Here is an 11,789-nt window from a genome sequence, read left to right as displayed (position 1 = left end):
CTCAAAGATTAATGCAAGTGAGAGCAAGAAAATTTCTATTCATCTTTTCACCTTGTGCAAGCTGTTGCAGCTGATGATCATAGAAAATCTTAGATATTACAAACTCCTCATCCTTCTTGTCTTGCCCAATTCCTAGGTGAAAATATCACTTTTATCAATGAGATGTTGGCATTTTGGACAGGCTTTAGTTTGCCGCTCCTCTCTTGACAAAGCCCTCTTAGTCTCGACGTCCGGCCGTCAATGGTGTGCTTGTCTTGGAGGATCCTGTCGAGGACCGCCGGACCCGTGAAGATGACAAGGCCGAAGCCACGGGGGCGGTGATCAAAAGGGAAAGACGCTCTTCTTGCTCCCTCTGAATTTGAATCCTCCCTGTGATGCTAGTTTACCTCAAGCTGCCCCAATGTGGGGTGGTTCTTGACAGGGGTAATTTGAACGAAACCTCCAAGTGTATGGGCTCAAAATGGCTAAGCAAAGGATCAGCGATAGTGTATGGGGCAGAGAAATGAATTGCCACTCGTCATTTTGGCTACCGTACCTTGTGCAAGAAATCCCTTTACCTTGTAGAAATGAAACCTTTTCGCTCATCTTGCAAGGGCTTGGTACGTGAGAATGTGTATAAACTAAAGATTGCCTCTTATCATCCTGACACACCTCGTTCAATACATCGAAGCAGTTCGACACCATTCGTCGAATTGTCAAAATTTTCACAGGGAATTGGTGAATTAAACAGGTAAAATTACCATGCAAAATTCTTTCCAAAAGGCATGCGATGCACTTTGAGGAAGGTTAAGCGTTCATTTGCTTTAACATGTTTCCTTTCTTTTGATTCTTTCAACTCTTAAAAAAGAGTTTTAAGGGAAAGGAATACTTACCTGTGCTGTAACAGTGATGCAAACCTGTAAGGTAATAAGAAAAACTGTGTTAATGAACGGTTCTTTAAAAAATAGGAATTGGGAACGATACAACATTACCCTTCGTGATTCCTTTAATTTGAGATTAGATCGACAGCTTCTTGACTTTTTTCGGATGTCGACAATTCCTTTCTAACAAAAACAGGAGCTTATGTTAGAAATGAGAGGATTGAGGGTAAATTGAGAACGATACAAATTACCCTTCTTCCATTTTGCCTTCAAAGCTAGCAGAGTCTTTTCTCCTCTTTACTTTGTTCAGCCTTCTCTGTCTCAGTCTGCTCCTCCATACTCTTGGTCTCGAAGCTCGAATGAAATCCTCTATAATTAGGGGTGCCTCCGGATAGAGGGTTCTATTGTCAGTGCATGCGGCTCTGGCATGTTGAGGAGTTTCTTGTAAATGCTCTGATTCTTGACTGCACAGGCCATGTGCAATTGCTTGCATGGGGATCTTCGCAGCAAAGCTAATTTCTGCTTTAAAGGTCTTTGACGGACATGGGCGTGACTACCATCGAGACTTCCGTGGTTGTCAGGATCGGCCTTGACGCCATTTTGTCATATGCAAAGTCCTTTCCAGTTAGACTTGTTGCCATGAGTGTTGTTTACCCAATTTTGTCCTATATAAAATGAAAAGATATGTCATTTCTATGCTAAAGTGGATGAACTTTAGGGACGAAATATACCCTTTTTGATGGACTGGGAGATCGCATGCCTCCTAGTCTACTCTTCCAATTAAGCACTTCTTCGTCATGTTTCATTCGAGAGGTCCCAACATTGGTGCTCTATCCGGCTCGCTAGCACGTCAGAGTCTAGCATGTTCCCCATTTCATTATCTGCAAAAGAAAAGGGATGGAGTGTCATTTCCAAGATTTGTTAAGGAATAAGACATGCCTTTTTTTCTTTCAAAAGGGATAATCTTTTCTTGATCTACCCCCAACTTTTATACGAAATGATGTTTCGCTCATCATGATGTCAAGGAATGCTCAGCATTCTCTTTGACTCTCTGGGGCTGATATCACCCACTGGTAGTAATGAGATTTCCCCCATGTTTCATTTGAAGATTGGATGATCTTCGCTCGGACTGCCCCTATCAGATGAGTTGGTCCGCTAGCATCATCAGGGTCTGATGTGCTCTTCAGTTTGTGTCATTTTCAAATGTCCCCTTTGTAATAACAAATCAAAAAGGAGTATGCTCTGAGACACGAAGTGAGTGAGTTAGAAAAATAAGCAGGGCTATAAGCATGCATGCTTTTCCACCACTGTTCTTTTTTGGCACTTTTGAAAAATGATAAAACAATTATTCTATTTTCAAAAACTTAGAAACAAGAAAGCATGAAGAAGCCCGGGCCTCAGATCACTTTCCTTTACATGGCTGGATATCATCAACGGGCCGGTTTGGGATACTTCCTCAGGCCCTCAAAACAAAATATTTGTAATTCTTTTGAATAATTCAGGCGAATTACATTTGTTGGAATGAAAATTGTAATACTAAAATTCCAAGCATAATTAAAAATTCAGAAAACTGGGAATCTTAGAAAATAGTTGAGACTTTAGAAAGCAAGAAAAGCTCCCACATAGGAGGATTCAAACTATTAAATATGCCTCTATTCTAAAGGAGGAAAATTGAGTCTTCAGTTTACTCAATGACGACATCTGCGCCTCCTGCTTGATTGGGTGGTGCGTTGCGGAATGAAAACATCTTTGCATCCAACAATTTCTGGACTTTATTTTTCAAGACAATACAGTCATTGACGGAATGTCCCGTTTCACCCAAATGATAGTCACATGCCTCGGAGGGATTGTAGTTGGGGAAACGCTTAGGATTTTCACGCTTTGGCTCTTTAGCAAGCAACCTCTTTTTCAGGAGAATAGGCAGGATATGAGACATAGGCAAAGGGAGTGGCATGAACTGCTTTTTGTTATTTCGCCTTTGGGGTGGCTTGCGGCCTGAGGCCGGTTGCTATCCACTGCTCATCTGAATCATTAGGGAAGGACAAACGGTTTGGGTGTATGCAACATCCGTATCTGTCAGGGGTTCTTTCTCCTTCTTCATGCCGAGTTTCTTGCTTGTGGAAGTGGGGTCTGTGAACCACCCCTCACACAATCCCATTTCGATTCGTTCGCCCACATGAACAAGACGATTAAGGGATTCAGTAGTGGCACCAACCAGGCGGTGTCTGTATTCATACGGAAGAGACTTTATGAACAACTTCACTTGTTCATGATCAGTGAGTTGTGGGGTGACCTGGGCGGCCAAGTTTCTCCATTTGGTGGCATACTCTTTGAAGGACTCACTCTTCTTCTTTTTAGTGCGTTCCAGATCGTCACGAGTAAAGGTGATGTCGAGGTTGAATTGATACTGCTTGAGGAATGCATCAGCGACATCATCCCAAGACTTAAAAGCATCCACATCTTTCAACATATACCATGTCAAGGCTGGCCCCGTCAAACTCGCTTGAAAGGTCTGAATCATGAGGGGTTCGTTGTCAACATACTAGGTCATCCGCACATGATACATGTGCAAATGATGTCTGGGGCATGAGGTACCATCATACTTCTCGAATTCCGGCATCTTGAACTTTTCTGGTACTTTGACCCGTTTGTATATAGACAAGTCAAGTGGGACAGCATGCTGCAGGCCTTGTAGCTGTTTCAGCATCTCCCTGACCTTTGCAAGGCGTTTGTCATGTTCTGTCATCGGTACAGCTTCAAGTTCAAGCTTCTTGACAGCAAGGGGAAGCGGATCGTCCTCTAGCGGGGGTATATTGCTATCGCTGGCGGAGGCCTTGTCTTTTCCAGTAAACTGTGGTGATAACACCACCTCAACTGCTGCAGGCGTGGGCGTGAGCTTGCCCTGAATGGATTCCACCTGCTTTGTGAGATTTTGGATCGCATTGAGGACCATCTTCATCTCGTCTTCCATGTTATTGAGGCGGACGTTTTCTTCGGCCATTTTTGTAACTACCTGTGAAAATGCTGATATGAATGAGTATAATGCCCGATAAAAAATCATTATATGACCTAGTCATATTATTATTACATACTTTCTTTATTTGTAAAGAAAAAAATGAGAAAAAAGGTTTTATTAATATCAACATTACAGGCGGCGTCCTCGGGGTTCGAACCCCGGTCGCCTCGGACCGTGACGCTACATCCCCGGATACCACTGGGCCAAAGGCCGCGGTGGTGTCATTAAGGGGAAAAAAATTTTATTTAAAGCATAAAAAACGGCTCGATTTATATTAACATTTGTACAACCCATAAACATTTTTACAGGAGATAACCAAAACCCCTAAACATAAATATTAGGAAATATAAAAGACCGGGACTTTTAACAAAAAGGCGCCCTTCCCGGATGCTCATTCTATAAACGATGGGGAGGCTACAGTCTTACGGGGCTGCTTATTTTCACGGACAAGCTCCGCAATAAGCGTATCCCTCGTCTCGTCGGTTCCACCATGCCAGAAACTCTTTCTTAAGAGTGCGGACGGATTGGATATCAGCTATTCCCATCGTATATAGAATGCAATCAACGGGTGACCTAATAGTAACAAATCAATTGAATAAGTAGGCCGTATAAAAAATGAGAAGGAATAGAATATATACCTTTCCTTGAATCATGGCAATCACAACAACATGCACATGAGGAGTGAGGCTCGATTTCTATCTAGACTGGCTCAGCAAAATGAAATTAAAAGGGTGCCTGACCGTCGCAGTCTCGCGTTGGTGTGAAGTCCTTTTAACCTCGGCCAAATCAAAAGGAATATCTTATAGTCACGCGAATAGCGGCTAAAGATATTTCTTTACGATTTTTAGAAATAAATTTCGGGGAAAAGAAAGGCAACCTCTACATCGCGGGCTCGCGTTCGAGGTCGTATCTTTCTTAACACCATCCTAACATGCCCTATTGCGGCCCAGGTCCGGCAGCGTGGTTGTGTGTGCAATAGTGTAGTGCTAAATCATTAGAGCATGCACAACAATTTATAAACAATCAATTCGAACCTGCAAGAACAAATAACACCTAAATGTCAGGATCATACCTGGAGTCCTTGCTGCCAAACAAAAATCATTTTGAACAGGATAAAATTTTTTTGCCCTAAGTCCACTTTAAAAAAATGCAAGTCCCCAGCGGAGTCGCCATCCCTGTTTTTTTTAACAAAAGAGGGGGGTCTCGCCTGGTACGCGCTAAGTCTAGGTTCAAGACTTAACTAAGGCTCTCCCAAGCCCATACCATATCGCGACTTACGGTTTAAGTATTTAACATGCAAGTGGTTTATACCAAGGAGTCGCCACTAATCGATTTGGGGTGGGTCGATTAGATACCCAAATAAGGTGATGGGAGAATCACCCTATTCCTACGAACCAGCGATTAAAAGAGTTCGGGGACTTGGTTACACTAGTTGGATAACTAATTCCCTTTCAGTATTATTTTACCCTGTTCATTTCTGAAAACATTTATCAAGCAGTTTGGATTGATTTTAGGACCTTTCTCTTAACATGTGAGGTGCTCAAGCGAGTGCATAATCAGAAATGATCAGCAGTCAGGGACACAACAATTCATGCAGCCTAAGGTTCTAACCTTAACTAAGTCAGATGACATTCAAAACACAACAACTCATGCAATTGTATTAAAACATGCATAATAATATAACGGTAATAAAAATAACATGCAAAATGCTACCGCACAATCTCATGCTTATTTAATTTAAACAAGACAAAAACATGCATAATAATACCATAATAAATTAAAACAACAAATATATCACATAATTTGAAAAAAAAATCTCTTTTTTAAAAAAAAAAATTTCGGAAAAAGAAAAAAAAACAGAAGAAAAAGAAAAAAAATTATTTTTAAAATAAAATAAAATAATAATATAATATTAAAAAAGGGGTCGGGTCGGCTGAATCCGACCCGGGTCAACGGACACGACCCAGGGCGTTGACCCGGGTCGGGTCGATTGATTCGGATCGGGTCGGAACCGACCCGAGTCAACGGATCCGGGTCAGAACTGACCCGGGTCAACGGATCCGACCCAGGGCATTGACCCGGGTCGGGTCGGCTTACCCGGGTCGGGTTGACCCCCGCGTACACAGGCACGCGGGGGCACCGACCTTAATCCAGCCCCTAGGAGTCGCCACCAAGCTTCGCCGCCCGCCTCGGTCGTCGTCCGACCGCATGCTCGCCGGCCGGCGACCGAATTAAAACCAGCCTCATTGAGGTATTTTGTCGAACATCGGGCGTGCGTGACCAAAAACATGAGGTCCGACCTGTTTCGAGGCCCCACCGTCCTTGGGAAACCTGTTTTTACCTTTGGCGATGACGCACGGACGGCGGGGGACGGCGGTATGGGCCAGGACTCGCGCGAAACGGCCGGTGCGGGTCTCGGCCAAACCGGGAGCAAAAACAGGGGAGAACAGAGCAGTCCGGGCCGAGAGACGACTCACCGGTCGACGGTGCGTCTGGGAGGCTTCCGGCTGGTCCGCGGGCGATGGCGACGCTGCTGATTCTTCTTCTCGCTCCAACGAACTCAGTTTGCTCTCTCTCTCTCTCTCTCTCTCTCTCTCTCTCTCTCTCTCTCTCTCTCTCTATTCTCTCTCTATTCTATATCTCTCTCTGTTTTTTTTCAAATGGCCGACCCAGGCTCTCTGGCTCTCTGTGTCGCCGCCGTCGACTCGGCGGCGAGGATGGATGGCTGAAGCTGAGGCGCGGTGGCCGCCGGAAGCTCCCTTTCTCTCTCGGCTCACACTCTCACGCTCTCTCTGTGTTTTTCTCAAAAATGGCCGATCGGCCTCTTTCTCTCTCTCTGGCTATTTATAGCCGGCGACGACGGTGCCCCTCTGCTCCTCTGCGTCGGCGTGACGACGGCCTGCACCGGCCTACGCCATCCCACGACTTTCGTGGCCATTGTAGGCCGGTACAGAGCAGGGGCGGAGTAGGTCTGAGATGGGCAGGGAGGAACAGGAAGCTGAGAGGGAGGAGGAGATAAGGGGAAGCCAGGAAAACGGGGAGGACGGGACTGGCAATTAATGCCAGTCCCGTCGGCGTGCTCATTCGGCCCTGCTCTGGCCGGATAGCGATGTCGAGGAGCGGCGCCGCCGTGCGTTATGCTACCGTTGGGCATAGGGGAGAATAGGGCAGTGAGAGCGACGGGGGGAGAAGGACGGAGGAGGGCTGGACTGGGCCAGGCCCAGCCGCGCGGGGGGGGGGGGGGGAAGGAGAAGGAAAAAAAGAAACGGACCTGGGCCCGCGGAGGGGAAAAAAGAAAAGGAAAAGGGCCCGGGCCCGGGGGGAAAGGGAAAAAGAAATGGGCCGGGTCGGCCCAGCTCCGACCCGGCCCGACTCGAAATTTTATTTATTTATTTATTTTTAAAACTTCTTTTTTTAAACTTTTTTTTTAACTCTATAATAGACTCTATTAGTGCAAATGTACCTAATTTCTATATGCAATGCATTTAAATAGAAATATTTTTTGTTTTAGGAATTAAAGAAAATTAATTCCTAAATTTTGTGTAATTAATTTTGGGCAAATAAAAAATAGGTGTCAACAGCTAACAAAGTAGTGGATGCACTGAGCTAGAAATCGAGCATCGCGCATATGATGGTCAAGGAGTGGACTCTGTTGGAGGGAGTTCGGGATTCGAAATTTAAGTTTGAAGTGAGTCATGCCTCGAGTCTGCTTGCAACATTGAGGATTGAACCGAAAATACAGACTAAGATTAAGGCTTTATAATCGACGGACCCGAAGATTCAGAAGATTTTGGATATGGATGCCACAAAAAGGAAATCGGATTTTCAGGTATCCGAGTATGGGATTCTGAAGTTCCGTGGACGGTTATGTGTACCCAGTGATACAAAACTGAAGGAAAAGATTTAGTCTGAAGCACACCGTAGCAATTACAGTATTCACCCGGGGAGTACAAAAATGTATCAGAACTTGCGACAACATTATTAGTGGAACGGCATGAAAGTGGATGTAGCCAAGCACGTGGTCAAGTGTTTAACATGTCAGCAAGTGAAGGTGCAACAGTGCAAGCCAGGTGGAATGTTGCAGCCATTGGAAATTCCCGAGTGGAAATGGGAACACATCACGATGGACTTTGTAATGGGATTACCGAGAAGTCAAAGGGGTCATGATTCGATTTGAGTGGTAGTCGACCGATTGACAAAGTCAGCACATTTTCTGTCAGTACGAAAGGACTTCGCCTTGGAAAGATATGCCGAGATTTACGTGCGACAAATAGTCCATCTGCACAGAGTGCCAGTGACAATCACTTCAGATCGTGATCCTAAATTTACTGCCGCCTTTTGGAAAAGTCTTCATACGGCATTAGAAACGAAATTACAGTTTAGCACGGCTTATCATCCCCAAACGGATGGCCAGACTAAAAGGACGATTCAGACCTTGGAAGACATGCTGCGAGCGTGTGAATTGGAGTTTAAGAGTGGTTGGGAGGAACAGTTGCATTTGATTGAATTTGCCTACAACAATAGCTACCAGCAGAGTATCAGAATGGCACCATTTGAAGCACTATATGGCAAAGCTTGCAGAACACCAGTTTGTTGGGATGAAGTGGGTGAGAGGAGTATCACGGGTCCCGAGTTGGTTCAGCAGTCAGTCGAAACAGTCAGGGTGATTCGGGATAGGCTTAAGACCACTCAGAGCCGCCAAAAGAATTATGCAGATCGGAGGCGTAGGCCGTTGGAATTTCAAGTGGGGGACCACGTTTTCCTCAAGGTATCACCTATGAGAGGATTATCACGTTTTGGTAAGAAAGGAAAGTTGAGCTCAAGGTACATGGGTCCATTCGAGGTCTTAGAGAGAATTGGCACCTTGGCCTATCGTCTCGCGTTACTGCCAAATTTGTCTCAACTACATAACGTGTTCTACGTGTCTATGCTAAGGAAGTATCAACCGGACCTGACCTACGTGCTGAACTACGAGGAAATAGGCGTGGACGACAGAGTGTCGTATGTGGAAAAGCCAGTTCGGATTGAGGACAGAATGGAAAGAGTGTTGCGGAACAAAAAAATTCCAATGGTCAAGGTAATTTGGGAGCACCATGGAACCGAAGGTGCGACGTGGGAAAGCGAAGAGTTGATGCGACACCAGTACCCCCATTTATTTGAATAGTTGGGTTGGATTGTAAATTTCGAGGACGAAATTTTTGTAAGGGGGAAGAGTTGTGACATTCCGAATTTCGGCCCATTTTTGGGATTTATAAAACGTGTAATTCGTCAGTGCGCTTATAATAAAATCTCGTCCGGAACTGATCACTCTTAAGTTATTATTTTTAAATTAGAGATTTCGCTAGAATCGTACTCGATCGAATTTGGCTGTTATTTAGAGCCCAAACTTTGGTGTCGAATTTCTCGGAGTTCCGGGACGAATTTAATTGGACGATGTCGATATTATTGACGATGTCGAGATTGCTAGGAATAGTGAAAAAGTGGATTTTCGACCGGGTGCGGATTTGGACTAGTAGACCTCTCTCGAGGTAGTTTGATTTAATTAATTTGGCCTTTGTCCCTTATTATATTCTAGAATTAATTTGGACCGTAGGATCGTTTTCAAATTTGAATTCCGGCCGTTGGATCGCACTCGATCACGTTGACTTCTCTCTCTCTCTCTCCTCTGTCGCGCCCCTCCCCTACGCGCGACGTCCCCTCCCCCTGCCCGTACGTCCTCTCTCTCTCTGCCCCGTGCATGTCCCCTCTCTCTCTTTTCTCTCCTCTTTTCTCTCTCCCTCTTCCTCATTTCTTCTTCTCCTTCCTTCTTCCTCTCGCGACTGGTTCTGCTCCGCCTCTGTCCTGCTCGCCGACCGCCGCTCGACCGTCTCTCCACCTCTACCCAACGCTGCCCCAGCAGCTACCGACACTGCCGTCTTCCTTGCGCCATCGCCGCGCCGCCGCGTCGTCCAGCAGCTCCGCCCCGACTCAGCTTTCTTCTCCTCCCGGACGCGTGAGCTCGGCTCGCCGCCACACCTGCCGACTTCGGCCGCTTCTCCCGTCCACCTCGCCAGCTCACCCGCTCCTCCTGGCCCTGGGTCGCCGCCGTGCTGCCTCCTCACGCCGCCGTGCTGACCAAACCGTCGCCCGAACCGATTGTCGTTTCCCGGCGGGCCTGAGTTCGCCGCCGCGTTCGACGATTTCCAGCCGCTGTCCAACCGTCCGATCAGCTCCCCAGCACTGCCCCGACGCCTGAGCTCCACCGTCGCCCAACGTCCCCGTCGCCGCCGGGACTCCTCTCTCTCTTCTTCCTTGCCTTTCCACCGTCTTCGCCGCGTCACTGCCGCTGTCACCGTCGCTACCGCAGCTCGCCGACCAACCAGCCAACCCCCCCAGCCAGCTAGCCAGCCACCGGCCAGCTAGCCAGCCCACGGCGAAGACACCTGGGCCATTGCCCGCTCAGCCGAGGCCGTGCCCGTCGCCTAGCCCGTGCCAAGCCGCTGCCCTTGCCGTGGCCGAGCGCTGCGCCAAGTCACCGGGCCATGCGCCGAGTCATGGCCTAGCCCCGCGCCCGTCGCGCCCTCACCCGTGCTGGACCAACACTGTTCACCAGGGCCATTTTAGGCCCGAGCCGACTTTTCCGGGGCCAAAACCTAGTAAGCAATTTCCTAAACCCTACTTAGTATAATGGGTATGTTTAGACTTGTTTAGGGTGTAATTTAGTACCGGTTTAGGAATTAAATTAAGAGTGGATTAGTTAAATTGACTGTGCTCACTTTGTGAATTATTGTGGTGGTAATTGTGTGGCTAATTTAGTGATTGATTGAGATGAATAATATGACTGAGTTGTCGTGGCGCTTGTGGGTGAAATGGATTAATTGAATGTGCCGACTTGAATGTCGGATCGGTAGGCTGATGTAGAGAGCGTGAATTGAATTGGCTATTTTGGTGTGTCAGATTGACATTGGTGAAAGTGTGGTGATTTGAGTTTGAATTATACGACTGAAGAAACGATGAATTTTGTGTGGTGGTGCATGTGCATGAGAAAAGCCCGGATCGATTGGAGGGCTGAGCCTGAGGCGCAGTGGCGCGGGCTGTGAGATTGGACCTGAGGCGCAGTGGCGCGGGCAATGAGATTGGGCCTGAGGCGCAGTGGTGCGGGCAGTGTGAAAGGACCTTGGAGGTCATGACAAAGTTGTTCGACCACGAATGCGAAACGAGTGTGATTGAATTGAGTGAATGCACTTGTGTATGGCACTCGACTGATGGCGAGGTGTTTGTGGGATATTGTGATATTCATGTGATTCTACTAATATGTAGATTTGGCACATATTTCGAGGCGAGGTAAGTATGCCATGTAGAATTGATTGTGATGGCTGGTGAATTACATGTTAGACTTGTCTGGGTACATATTGGGCTAGGTGGGGTATAGGTTGTCTGCTTATTGAGATTTATTCTCATTGCTGTAGTGCAAACATTTTCAGATCCCCGACCTTAAGCATGTCGCCACCTAGGTGTTTTGGGGTTTCCATGCATATGGCTCATGATGAGAGCGAATACCCGGGACTGAACCCGGATGAGACGTACATTAGGCACCGTACCACTGTTTGGGTAGACGTGGGACTAGAGGAGCTAGAACGCCATACCTATTTGGCTTGGTCCCATAGGGTTGAGTTGGTGAATTCTGGGCCAATCCGAGATTTTGAGGGGTTGCAGCATGCCAACGAGGGTGCGGTAAATTGGGAGTCCTGGGACAAGTTCACTCCCGATGGCGAGGTGTCAGATCCCGACAATCCTCCGGAGAACCCTGGTCGAGAACCGGCGCCCGTACCGGAGCCCGAACCCAAGCCCGTACCGGAGCCTGAGCTCGAGCCCGAAGAGGAGCCTATGGTGTACGAGTATGAGGAGGAGGAGGAGGAGGAGGAGCCGATCGA

This window comes from Syzygium oleosum, unplaced genomic scaffold (genome assembly GCF_021117445.2).
Source record: "Syzygium oleosum isolate NSW1041296 unplaced genomic scaffold, Sole_v2.1 Sole_v2.04, whole genome shotgun sequence".
NCBI classification, from domain to species: domain Eukaryota; kingdom Viridiplantae; phylum Streptophyta; class Magnoliopsida; order Myrtales; family Myrtaceae; genus Syzygium; species Syzygium oleosum.
The sequence above is the reverse complement of the archived record's forward strand: the minus strand, read 5'-3'. Positions refer to the sequence as shown.